Genomic DNA, 12447 nt, shown 5'->3' on the forward strand with positions numbered 1-12447 from the left:
CCTCGCTTTTAGGTTCTGTTAGGATGGGTTCAGAGAATGCTTTATTGTGTGCTTATTTACCTCCACTACTATGCAGTATCTTCTTTGGGACTTTTTTCCATGCCTCATGAGTTATGTGGTCTCTCCAGTCCAGCAGATGCAAACATGAACCATTTCCATACCTGGAAAGGGTTCTAGGATTTGTTCAGCTTATAGTTTTCCAGTGACTCTTGACCTGTCTTCAGAGAGTTTCACTGTGCACTTGAGGGACCCTTCTGAAGATCTCTGGAGTTCTTTTTCGTGAGGCTCCATCTTTTTGGTATTCTTCCCAGGAAAGTCTAGCTGTCTGGGCCTCCCTTAAATCTGATCTCTTTCTCTTTGATTCAGCAAAATTGCTGGTCTCTATTTCACCTGCTTCTCTGCTCTGAAGCCTGAAAGCTGTTTCCACACAGTTAACAGGACAAGTGTAATACCCACCTTGTTCATTTCCCTTCTCTCAGTGATGATAGTCCTTTGCTGCCTCTTGCCCAGTGTCTAAAGGAGTTGGTTCATATTATTTCATCTCAGTTTTCCAGTTGTTTCTAATGGGAAGGGATTTTTCATAACAGTTGATTCTTTGTGAGTAGAAGCACAATTCTCCATTAGTTTTAAATTTTAATAACTTCTAAAACCTATCTGTAAGTTTGATTTAGTTCTCTAAAACGTATGGACTTTAATTTCTTAACAATATCTTTTTTATCTTTTTTTATTCTTTTCAAATCATTGAAACAATTTTTTTAATGTTTTATTTTTGAGAGAGAGAGAGACAGAGTAGGAGTGGGGGGTGGGCCAGAGAGAGAAGGAGACACAGACTCTGAAGCAGGCTTTAGGCTCTGAGCTGTCAACACAGGCATGGGGCTTGAACCCATAAACTGTGAAATCATGACCTGGGCCAAAGTCGAAGGCTTAACCAACTGAGCCAGCCAGGCACCCCTGTTGTTTTTTTTTTTATGAATCATTTTAAACATATTTATTTGCATAACTTACCTATTTTCATACTAATATTGTGTAAGTTATTACCCCAAAACTTAGAGGCCTAAAACGAAAACCACTTATTCTTATGCATCTGTTGATTGACTGGGGCACGTCTGCAGAGTGAGGCTAGGCTCAACTGGGAACCTCTGCTTAGCATGGTGGCAGCTGGGATGGCTCCACTTCTCACTATAGATCTGTGGGCAGCCGGGACAGCTCTGCTTCTAGAGTGTTTTTTCAGGGCCCTAGCTGAAAGGGCAACAACCACTCAGGGGAAGATCTTCTCATGATGATTGAAGAGTCACAGAAGAACAAACAGAAATATATGAGGCTTCCTAAGGCTTAGTCTGGGAATGGATCCGTGGTCACTTCCTCCACATGCCACTGGTCAAAACAAGGCATCTACTTAAGTTCTAAGTTAAGAGGTGTAAAAGTACACTCTGCCTTTGATGAGGCCATTGCAAGGGTGCAGATGCAAAGAGAAACAGGGTTTTGGGGCAGTAATAATTCAGTCTGTCACAATTCAATCTATTGAACCTATCCAGTGGTTCAATGATCTGAAGTTGTGGGGAGGTCAAATTGTTTCGTATGTTGTTTTGCTTACTCTAATTCATAGTGTGTTATTTTCTTGTGTGTTTGTGGTTTTTTTTTTTAACTATTTATTTTTGAGAGAGAGAGAGAGTGGGGGAGGTGCAGAGAGGGAGAGGGGGACAGAGGATCCAAAGCAGGCTCTGTGCTGACGATGGAGAGCCTGATGTGGGGCTCGAACTCATGAACCATGAGATCATGACCTGAGCTGAAGTTAGACACTCAACCGACTGAGCTCTCCAGGCACCCCAGTGTTTTGTAATTTTGGATTGTGTGTTCATATATGGTGGGGCTTCTTCTATGGGACTTCCATGTGGCCTTGCTTGAGGAAACATTCATCAAGAGTGACTTTCTTCCACATCTCCTGAGGCTCATATTGGTTAAAGACTACTTATTATGTTAATTTATGACCTTGGGATATCTGGCTGTCACAAAGAGCAGAAATTGAACTCCATAATTGTGTAAGAACATGTCTGTGGTTACTAAGTCTCAAGGGAGGCATTTCGTAACCAACACCAATGGCTTTTATGCAGGAGTCTCAGTTCCAACTCTGCCACAACAGGGCCCAGAGGCTTGTCTCCTATTTCAATATCATCATTAAAGTCTAGGCTGGTACTCTGACCTCTGACTCCAGCCTCTAGAACTGTGAGAAAAAGATGTGTGTTGTTTAAGCCACCCAGTTGATGGTATTTTTGTTATAGTGGCCCAAACCAACTAAGACACTATCCTATCACTGGGCTCTACCTGCCTTGTATCTTGGCAGCACTTCTGGGATGAACCTGGGCAGAAACATCTTGACTGAACTTAAAGCATGATCCCAAGCCCTGTATGCTGGGTTCCAGGGGAAAGGTGCTTTCTCCTCACTTCAGCTTCCATGATGGGAGGTAGACCCTGCCTTCAGTTTCTTTTAAGACTTTCTCCTCATCGGGAAGGGTGTGGATGCCTGTTCAGAGGCAGCTGAACTTCTCTTATCTTCCTGGGTCTCTGTTTGCCCCATTTCCCCCTACCTCTGCCACCACGCTCCAGGGACACGGCTTCCTTTCCCTTCCTTTTGTGATGCTTACCTGCCTTCATGCAATATTTTGGAGTTTTCGTCTCCCAAATTGGCCATAAATCTCTTACTCTCTACTTCATATTGTGCAGGTAAGCTCATGGACTTTGCTCTTTGTAAAAACAATTTTTTTAATGTTTTATTTATTTTTGAAAGAGAGAGAGAGTCAGCATGAGCAGGGGAGGTCAGAGAGAGAGGGAGACAGAATCTGAAGCAGGCTCCAGGCTCTGAACTAGCTGTCAGCACAGAGCCCGATATGAGGCTTGAACCCACGAACTGTGAGATCATGACCTGAGCCAAAGCCAGATGCTCAATCGACTGAGCCACCCAGGCACCCCTGGACTTTGCTCTTTTGAAGGTGTTCCTTCTGAGCCCTGTCAGAATCTCTGAGTTCAGTTCAACTAAATTCTATAAACCTTAATGACTCCATTTTTCTGATTCAGAAAATCATTACTTTTTGAGGGAATTTCCTGATTTTCAGTTTTTGGGAATGCATAGTCTTGGCCTTCAGGTATCTCATGGTCTAGTGGAGGAGACCTAGAAATTTTGACTATTAAAATCCTTAGTCCAGGTTTCTCTTTTCAAAGCCTTTCTGGTGTTGAAAAGCCTAGGCCACTTTTACTTCTTGAGGCTTTTGCTATATTAAATAGTAAGTAATTGCATGTAAAAATTGTGGTATGTTTCAAAGGTGTAAAATTTTTTAAAAGTTTATTTATTTTTGAGACAGACAGAACGTAAGTGGGGGAGGGGCAGAGAGAGAGAGAATCCTAAGCAGGCTCCACACTGACAGTGCAGAACTCGAAATCATACTGTGGGATCATGACCTGAGCCGAAATCAAGACGTGGTTGCTTAATCAACTGAGCCACCCAGGCATCCCTCAAAGATGTAAATTTTGAAGGCTTTTTACATATATGCTCAAGTGTAATGGTATGTACGATCTCATACATATTTGGAAATATCTCATACTATTTGGAAATAGTGTCAAAACTTCCACTGATGTTACTGCTGGGTCGGTGTTCTCAGTCTTGGCCTGTCCCCTCACTGTCTACTCAGATACACCCTGCTGTCATCTCCTCAGTCCCTCTGGAGGCTTCTCTTAAGCAGTCCTGGGAAGGCATCTGGGCTCCCAGCCATACTGTGTTCTGTGTTGCAAAAGAAAATAATTTTTGAAGATGTTATGTGATTAAGAATCTTGAAATGGTGAAATTATTCTGGATCATCCAGAAAATGCCCCAAGTACAGTGACATGTATTATTATAAAAGGAAGGTAGGAGATTTCTCTCTCTCTCTCTCTCTCTCTCTCTCTCTCTCTCTCTCTCTCTCACACACACACACCACACACACACACACACACACACACACACACACACATACACAGAAAGTGAGGAATGGGGAGAAGAAGGAAAAGGAGGCAATGTGTTCTCTACAGGGCGGACTGCTGTAGGCTGGGAATTGTTCTTCCCAGCTTCCCTAAAGCTTGGCTTAGGCACCTGTGGTCCTAATCTAATGCCTGGGCATCTGATCTTGAGAAGCTATTGGGTCCTGTGCTGAGCTTGGCTTCCCATGTTTGTCCCTCATTCCCCCTTACAAGAATCTATCTTCTCCACCCCCCTCTGCCTTGCGTTTCTGTTTCTGCTTTTAGAGATCCTCTGGATCACAGCTGAGCTGGGCCGATTGAGGTTTTCTGAGCTCAGGACACAGCCTAGGTAGTCAAGTCCCTCACATCCTCAGGTTCTTTGTGATACTTTGCTTTGCTGCCCCCCTTCTTGGAGTGGGTAAAAGGGGTATATCTTTTAGAAATAGTATTTTGCACTTAACAAAGGCTTCAGATATACAAACCCAGGAATAAATGTAGATTCTACCAGGGAAAGCCACTTAATTGTATTAAACTCTAAGACTTATCGGATGCAGGTTAAATCCGATTTATCAAGGCTAGGAGTTGCTAATACTCTGGGTGAGTGTCCATATTTAAGAGGGTGGTTCTTGTCAATTAGCATAATGGACTGAAGTGGACACGATGACATTTTGCTGTTGCAGATGTCACACATGTGTCACTTTTATTACCCAAATTCCCAATTACATAAGCTCATATTAGTAATAATTAGTGGCAGCTCACCTAACTAGTATAACTCTAACACAAAATGTCTCACATGGAACACAGAGAAGCCACAGAACAGTTTTATTTAGGGCTTTTAGTTGAAGTGTAAGCAAAGTGAGAATAGATGGTGTGATTACCTAAGGCTGCCCAAACACCTGATTCAAATAGCATTTTGTGTGTGTGTGTGAAATATAAATTTTCTTCATGAAGAAGAAAATCTGAGTAGACAAATAGTTGCTGGAGACTGTGAAAAGTTTTTGCAGAGTGACATAAAAAAGGCATCGAGAGAAGAGTTAATATCTATTCTTCTCCAAATATTCAAAAAATAGAAGAGGAAGGAAAAATTCCAAATCCTTTCTATCAGGCCAGTATCACCCTGATACCAAAACCAGATAAAGACACAAAAAAGGGAACTATAGGCCAATATCTCTGATGAACATGGATGCAAAAAACCTTAAGTAAACACTAGCAAACTGAATCTAACAATACATGAAAAAAGAATCATTCACCATGATCAAGTGGGATCTATTCCTGGGGTGCAAGGGTGGTTCAATATTTGCAAATCAATCATGTGATACATCACATCAATGCAAGAAAGGATAAAAACCATATAATCTTTTCAATAGATGCACAAAAAGCAGTTGGCGACGTACAATAGCCATTCATGATAAGAATCCTCAACAAAGTAGGTTTAGAGAGAACATACCTCGACATAATAAAGGCCATATAAAACCCCACAGCTAACATCATACTCAATGGGTAAAAACTGAGAGCTTTCCCCCTAGGACAGGAACAAGACAAGAACGACCACTCTTACTACTTTTATTCCACACAGTACTGGAAGTCCTAGCCATATCAGTTGGACAACAAAAAGAAAGAAAAAGCACCAAACTTGTAAGGAAGAAGTAAAACGTTCACTATTTGCAGATGACATAACTGTATATAGAAAACCCAAAAGACTACACCAAAATTCTGTTAGAACTGATAAATGAATTCAATAAAGTTGCAGCTATAAGACCAATGTTCAGAAATCTGTTGCCTTTATATACACTCATAATGAAGTATCAGAAAGAGAAATAAAGAAAACAATCCCATTTACAGTTGTAACAAAAATAATAAGGTACCTAGGAATAAAGTTAACTAAAGAAGTGAAAGACCTGTACTACAAGAACTATAAAACATTGGTGAGAGAAATTGAAGATGACACAAAGAAATGGAAATATATTCCATGCTCATGGGTTGGAAGAACAAATATTGTTGAAATGTCTCTACTACCTAAAATAATCTATAGATTTAACGCAATCCCTATCAAAATACAATAGCACTTTTCACAGAACTAGAACAAACAATCCTAAAATTTGTATGTAACAAGAAAAGACCCCAAATAGCCAAAGCAATCTTGAAAAAGCAAAGCTGGAAGTATCATACTTCCACACCTAAATTATATTACAAAACTGTAGTAATCAAAACAGTATGGTAGGGCACAAAAATAGATATCAATCAATGGAACAGAATAGAAAACCCAGAAATAAACCCACAGTTATATGGCCAATTAAGCTTCAACAAAGCAGGAAATAATAGCCAATGGGAAAAAGATAGTTTCTTCAACAAATGGTGTTGGGAAAACTGGACAGCAATATCCAAAAGAATGAAACTGCACCACTTTCTTACACCATACACAAAAATAAACTCAAAATAGGTTAAAGACCTAAATGTGAGACCTGAAACCATAAAAATCCTAGAAGAGAGAACAGGCAGTAATTTCTCTGACATAGGCTCTTGCAACATTTTTCTAGATTTATCTTCTGAGGCAAGAAAAATAAAAGCAAAAATAAACTACTGGGACTACAACAAAATGAAAGCGTCTGCACAGCGAAGGAAACAGTCAACAATGCTAAAAGACAGCCTACTGAATGGGGGAAGATATTTGCAAATGACATATTTGATAAGCATTAGTATCCAAAATCTATAAAGAACTTAAGCAACTCAATACTAAAAAAAAAAAAAAAAAAAAAGAATCAAATAATCCAATTGAAAAATGGGCAGAAGACATGAACAGACATTTCTCCAAGGAAGACATACTGATGGCCAACAGACACATAAAAATATATTTAATATCACTCATCATCAGGGAAATGCAAATTAAAACTACAATGAGTTATAACCACATACTAAAGACAAAATAAATAAGTGTTGGAAAGGATGTGGAGAAACAGGAACCCTCTTGCACTATTGGTGGAAATGCAAACTGGTACAGTCACTGTGGAAAACTGTATGGAGGTTCCTCAAAAGTTAAAAATAGAACCACCCCATGATTCAGTAATTGCACTACTGGGTATTTACCCAAAAAGTACAAAAACACGAATTCAAAGGTATATATGTACTCCTATGCTTATTGCCACATTATTTACAATAGCCAAATTATGGAAGTAGCCCAAGCATCCATTAATAGATGAATGGATAAAGAAGTGAATATAATGGATTATTACTAAGCCATGAAAAAGAATGAAGTCTTGCCATTTGCAACAACATGGATGGGGCTAGGGAGTATAATGCTAAGAAAAATAAGTCAAATAGAGTAAGACCATATGATTTCACGAATATGTGGAATTTAAGAAAACAAATGAGCAAAGGGGGAAAAAAGAGAGGGAGATAGAAATTAAGAAACAGACTCAACTACAGAGAACAAACTTAATGGTTAACAGAGGGGAGGTGGTGGTGGGCATGGGTGAAATAGGCGGTGGGGATGAAGCAGTGCACTTGTGAAGAACACTGGGTGATGTACAGAACTGTTGAATCACTATATTGTACACCTGAAACTCATATAGCACTGTGTTAACTATTCTGGAATTAAAAAAATGCTAAATGAAGGCAAAAAAAAAAAAAAGGTATCAAGTCCAATTGGTTTTACAGACAACTTTGTTCAAACCTGGGGCACCTGGGTGGCTCAGTTGGTTAAGTGTCTGACTTTGGTTCAGGTCATGACCTCATGGTTTGTGAATTTGACCCCATGATGGGATCTCTGCCATCAGCACAGAGCCTGCTTCAGATCCTCTGCCCAGCTCTCTCTCAGCCCCTCCCCTGCTTGCGTGCATTCTCTCTTTCTCAAAAATAAACATTAAATTAAAAAATGTTTATTCAAACCTTCAAAGGATCATGTTATTAAAACAATTGCAGGGGCGCCTGGGTGGGTGAGTCGATTAAGCAGCTGACTTCAGCTCAGGTCATGATCTCATGGTTCATGGGTTTGAGCTCTGCGTCAGGCTCTGTGCTGACAGCTCAGAGCCTGGAGCCTGCTTCTGATTTTCTGTCTTCCTCTCTCTCTGACCCTCCCTGCTCACACTGTGTGTGTCTCTCTCTCAAAATAAATTTTTAAAAAGTTTAAAAAATTTAAAAGAAAAATTATATTAAAAAAATAAAACAATTGCAGAGTGTAGAGTTTACTTTAATTGGTTCTTGGCCTGAGTATAGAATTCCAGGTTGAAAATCCATTTTCTCAGAATTTTGAAGGCATTGATCCATTGTCCTGTAGCTTCCAGTATTGTTGCAAAGTGTGGTGCTATTTTGATTCTTGAGACCACGTATGGAACTATGTTCTCTCTGCAGTCTTGTAGGCTCATCTCTTTGTTTTCTGTGTTCTGAAAATTTTGAGTAGTGTGGACGTATATTGTTCATTGGGCCGGGCACTCGGTGGTTTGTTTCAGACTCTTTCATGTAAGATGCTTTCCTCAAATGCCTGGCTTCCTTGGCTGTGTGCTCATATTTAAGAAAGGGGCACTAAAATACTGGGATGCTCAGAGTGAATGGGTCGGGCTTTGTGACTGATCTTCATTGCATGGCCATAGAGTGGCTTTATTTCCTTAAGGAGCCCTTAGTGGCCACATCTTTAGGACTTTCCTTTTGGGTCTGTCAGATTCCACTGAGAAGACTCTTCCAAACACCTGCCTAGAGAATATATATGGGGTTTTCAGGATTCTGAAGAGGAGTAGAAAAATAAAAGGAGGATATATTCTATCAGATTTTATTTTCTTTTTTAAAGATTGAAAATATGTTTATTTTTGAGAAAGAGAGAGGGCCATAGGGGAGAGGCAGAGAGAGGGAGGCAGAGGATCTAAAGTGGGTTGGGCACTGATGGCAGAGAGTTGGATGCAGAGCTCGAAGTGGGACTCGAACTCACAAACTGAGATCATGACCTGAGCCAAAGTATGATGCTTAACCAACTGGGCCACCCAGGCGCCCCTCTGCTAGATTTTAGAATGTGTTACAAAGCTACACTATTGCAGAGAGTGGTAGTATCATATAAATTAATAGATCAATCAAATGGCATTTTAGATAGTCCATAAATGGGTTGTTTTATGTATAAAAATGTATCACGAATTAGTATAGGAAGGATCATTCAATAAGTGCTGTTGGAATCATTAGTCCATGGAGGGGGATGGAAATTAACACCTCACCTTATATGCTAAGTTAATTGATTTGTTCATTATTTTATTCAACGATTATTTATTTGCCTACAATGTTCAAGACAGGTTAAAGTATTAAACATTATAAGTTGAAAAATAATCCTAGGGAGGGGGAAATAGCATAAACATAAAATTACTGTAAAGAAAAATTGATAAATTTGACTGCATAGAGAGTAAAAAGGGCAAAATAATACACTGAGGACATTTTTATAACAAATATGTCCTGTGACGAGTTGATATCTTCTCTCTGTAAAGAGCTTAAACAAACTGATCAGAAAACACCAAAACCCAAGAGAAGAATGGGCAAAGCAAATCCACAGAAGAAGCAGAAGTGCTAATGAAGTAGATGTTAAACAGTCAGCCTCACCAGGAATCAGGGCTTATGCATTGAAAGGTGGCTATCATATTTTTTGCTTCTTGTTAATAATTAACAAAGGAATTTAAAAAATTTAATGTTTATTTTTGAGAGAGAGAGGGAGACAGGGAGGGAGACAGAGGATCTGAAGCAGGCTCTGTGCAGACAGCTGAGAGCCAGATGTGGGACTTGAACTCATGAACTATGAGATCCTGACCTAAGCTGAAGTTTGATGCTTAACCGAGTGAACCACCCAGGTGCCTCTGAAAAAATTTAAAAAATAATGTTAGCATGGGTACCTTGAAATGAAATGAGAACTTAAAAAAAGATTTTTTAAAATGGTTATTTCTTTTGGAAGGAGAGAGAGAGACACAGAGCATGAGTGGGGGAGGGGCAGAGAGAGAGGGAGACACAGAATCTGAAGTAGGCTCCAGGCTCTGAGCTGTCAGCACAGAGGCTGCCTCGGGGCTTGAACTCCCAGACCATGAGATCACGTCCTGAGCTGAAGTCAGACGCTTACCTGACTAAGCCATCCAGGCACTCCAAAATGGGCATATTCATACAATACTATTGAACATATAAATATTTTTTTCTGGAAAGGAACTTGCAGGTCATACAGAAAAAAGTCCTGAACAATAAATAACATATCAAGCCCCCTTCTTCAGAGCCTTAGAGACTGCTGTTCGCTCTGCCTGAGATGCAGTCCCCATCTCTTCCCTGGAGCGTCCCCCTCACCTTTTAAGTGCTGATGCTCACTTCCTCAGGGCAGCCTTACCCAGGGCCAGAGCCGGGGCTGGAAGTCTAGATCAGATTCTCTTTTTGTGCCTCATCTAGAAGCAGCATTGGGGAGCCAGCTGGGGAGGAGGGGGTGGAGGGCGGGGAGGGAGGAGGCTGAGGGTCTCACCATTAGGTATGAAAACTTCCGTTCAATTGCCCTCTGTTCTTTTTTTTAATTTATTTTATTTTTTAATGTCTTTTATTTATTTTTGAGAGACAGAGAGAGACAGCGCGAGCAGGGGAGGGTCAGAGAGAGAGGGAGACACAGAATCTGAAGATAGGCTCCAGGCTCTGAGCTAGCTGTCAGCACAGAGCCTGACGCAGAGTTCGAACCCACTAACTGTGAGATCACGACCTGAGCTGAAGCCGGATGCTCAACCGACTGAGCCACCCAGGCGCCCCGCCCTCTGTTCTTTATGCTGCTCTCACCCTGTACTCTCTGTGATGTCTCCCCCTCCTTCTCTGCTTTGTCCTCTCTTGAGAGTAAGCTCCCATCCCTGTAGGGTGGGCAAGGGGGTCGTCAGTGTCCAGTGCCTTCAGTCAGCTCTTCTGTTTCCAGCTCTACCTTCTCTCCCATAATTAGAGGTGGCTGGTGTCTTCACTTCTTAGAAGTTGTGCATTTCTGCATTTCTGAATGAATAATCGACAATGGATTACTTCCACAATCAGAAAAAAGCCCCTAACTTTTTAAAATGAAAAATGTCATACCTTTGACCCAGTAATTTCACTGCTTGGAATGTCTTTCTTTTAAGGAAATAGGCAATTTGGAAAACTCTTACGTACAGGCATCTACATCATGGTACAATTTATAATAGAGGATAATTAATTACAAACAACCTAAAAATCCAATATCACGGTCATGGTTAAGTAGAGAATAATAAAGCTGTGTGATAAAGCCATTAAGTGGTATTTCCAGCTTGATGACATGGGGAAAAGCCTTATGACTTATGTAAAATTAAAAAAGGATACAAAACTGTAGGTCCAACTTCAATCAAATTTTATTTAAAAAATATGCATGGAAGGGGCACCTGGGTGGCTCAGTCGGTTAAGTATCAGACTTCAGCCCCGGTCATCACCTTGAGCTTGTGAGTTGGAGTCCTGCGTTAGGCTCCGTGCTGACAGCTTGGAGCCTGGAGCCTGCTTAGAGTTCTATGTCTCCCTCTCTCTCTGCTCTTCCCCTGCTTGCATTCTGTCTCTCTCAAAAATAAGTAAACATTAAAAAAAATTTTTTTTAAATATGTGTAGAAGAGCCTAAAAGGAATTACTTCTGAATATTAATAGTATGCCTGGATGGTGGTATCTCATTATCTACAATGATCATGCATGACCTTTATAATCTGAAAAAAATTTCTATAAATGGAAAAGAGAAGAAAATAGAACAGTTAATATAATCCTACGTTGCATTAATAGAGGTAGAAGTCTTGAGTCAAGAGAGGTTGATAATTTGGATTCTGACCACTTTAACTCCAGAGAGGAGAGAGGCTATCAGCACCAAGGGGAGTGAGGCACATGTTAAGAGGAAAGTAGACAACTTGCTGGTTGGCCAGAGAGTTCTGGAAATGAGTCAGCTGGAAAAATAGGGTAACAGCAGACTCAGGACCAGCCTGGTGGCTATCTGCATGTGGCTACAGCTCTTGCTTGGGAAGGACAGAGAAACCGAGCCTTGTGTGGTACTTGTGGTCAGAGCCAGGGCCGGTGGGGGAAGCTGTAAGGTGGAGAAAGGAGTTCCGACAGTTCCATGATGGAGAGCCCTTCCTGCAAATGTCCGTGGGCGTGCTGAGGTTAACGTAGAAAGGAAGCAAGGGATCTGCACTCAAGGCCCTTGGGATTGGCCATAGAATCATGAGGTCAGCAACCCAGCGGCCAGTGAGCCAGCATGTTAGATTGGAAAAAAGTTTGGCATCACCCGGCCTGACAGCTCTGTTTATGCAAAGCTCCTGACATTCTCATGCTCCTCGGGTCCCAGATAAGATGACCTTGGGTTATGCACGATTCCCAGTGCGCTCCACTTAATCCTGTCCCTTTCTTTCCTACCCAGGAAGACGATGTGAATTCAAGTGACTGGAACTGATCTTATTATAGAAACAAACTTGAATCCATTCTGATTGATGAAAATAGCACATC

This window comes from Suricata suricatta, chromosome 8 (assembly GCF_006229205.1).
Source record: "Suricata suricatta isolate VVHF042 chromosome 8, meerkat_22Aug2017_6uvM2_HiC, whole genome shotgun sequence".
In the NCBI taxonomy this organism is placed as follows: domain Eukaryota; kingdom Metazoa; phylum Chordata; class Mammalia; order Carnivora; family Herpestidae; genus Suricata; species Suricata suricatta.